At 34.2% G+C, this 1,613-nt stretch overlaps 1 long non-coding RNA gene across 1 annotated transcript; it reads left to right on the top strand.

Annotated features, from left to right (window-relative positions):
• The first annotated feature begins 303 nt into the window (after nucleotides 1-303).
• Nucleotides 304-1,216, top strand: LOC140176354 (uncharacterized). Its single transcript, XR_011867533.1, has 2 exons — nucleotides 304-619; nucleotides 742-1,216. It is a non-coding gene; the product is annotated as an uncharacterized lncRNA (long non-coding RNA).
• Nucleotides 1,217-1,613: the final 397 nt, after the last annotated feature.

The raw sequence follows: 1,613 nt of genomic DNA, 5'->3' as shown, positions 1-1,613 counted from the left end.
GTTATCGAATGTGGTACTTGTGAACAAGGCAAACAGAAAATGGAGAATGTGTGTAGATTACTCGTACCTTAACAAGACATGCCCAAACGACTTATTCCTCCTTCCTAACATTGATGCCTTGGTGGATGCATCGGCGGGGTACAAGTTTTTAAGTTTCTAATTTCATAATGTACACCAATCACTCAAGCACAATTTACAAATCAGATATACACAAACTTTGAACAAACTTGAGTTTCACATGATTAAACAATCAAGTATGATATGTGTCAAAATTTTAAAAATTTTCATGCAATTCTCTTGCTTGGTTTTGCAAAGGGGAGTGACATATGAATGAATCCAAACCTCTTCCTTGGCAGCACGCTGCTTTCTATTCAAAGCATCAGCCAAGATTTTTTTGTTGTGCAGGACTTCTTTTGTTGCTTCTTGTAGCTTCCTCAAAATAGTTAGTTTAAAGATATTTCCTTCAATCTTCAGGTATTTGAGCCTTGGGGTCTAGCGGAGAATGCTCTGGCAGAGCAAAAGAGAGGGCATTCATTTTAGCAAGAGTAATAACTTCGGCCGTCCTCCATCTTTTTCGCTGCAAGCCACCTCATATCTGCTGTCTTAATACTAAATCCATGTAAGGGACTTGAAACTTTAGATCCTTTTGTTTCAACTGTTCTACTATATTGCTCATAATCTGAATGGAAATTCCTTGTTAAATTGGTCATATTATCAAAAGTGTAACTGGTTTCTACATAGGGTTCTGGTGGATCCAATCTTGCCTGCTCTTGAACAGAGACATGCCAACTTTTCGCACGTCCTCTCTAGAAACATTTTCTCCTTCTTCATCTTGTTATTCAAAGATTCAACAGAAGATTGTATCACCTTAAGTTCATTTGCGATATCTGTTCTTCTTCGCTATTGACAATTCCTGGTTCATTTTCTTAATAACTGGTGGAGTTCCAATCTGTTCACGAGCATTTACATCGGGAGTTGAGAAATATTTCAGTGCTTCTTTTGTAGCTTCTGCTTTAAGTCCTCTACAACCCTTTTGGTAGCACCTAATTCTTCGAGCAAATTGAAATCCCTAAAGAACTTTGTCATGCTAAACAGAAGAACAATGCTCTTTCTTCCATAGCCCAAAAAGAAAAATACTACTCTTTTTTTTTCCAAAACAAATGTTGTTATGTTTGAATACAGTGAAACGAGTAAAAATCCTAGACCTTTGTTAGCATGTCTTGAAAATTCTCAAAATATACATCACATATCAATAATTCTAAATATCTTATCAAGTTGCAGTTGCCAAATCAAAACAAAACCAAAAATGTATCCCCACGGATAAAAGTTAACAATTACAATCCAATGAAATAAGAATGTCATTATCAGATATAAGTACCTGAAAAATCACAGGTAGCCAATAGGTTTATTTTATTTTGTTTTGTTTCATCTTATTTTTTGGCATATACTAAGTAACCAAATTCAATTTTTATAATAAAATATAAACAACTAAACAGCTCAATTTTTTTAATATTGCAAAGAGATGTGTGTTTTTCATCGTTATTTTGTCATCTGAGTTTAACATTGCTATAGAAAAGAAGTTTTACTTTTTAGAAAATGGAAAATGTTATTGC

The sequence above is a fragment of the Arachis hypogaea genome, chromosome 11, assembly GCF_003086295.3.
Source record: "Arachis hypogaea cultivar Tifrunner chromosome 11, arahy.Tifrunner.gnm2.J5K5, whole genome shotgun sequence".
Taxonomy (NCBI): domain Eukaryota; kingdom Viridiplantae; phylum Streptophyta; class Magnoliopsida; order Fabales; family Fabaceae; genus Arachis; species Arachis hypogaea.
Note: the sequence above shows the minus strand (reverse complement) of the source record. Positions and strands in the feature narration are given on the sequence as shown.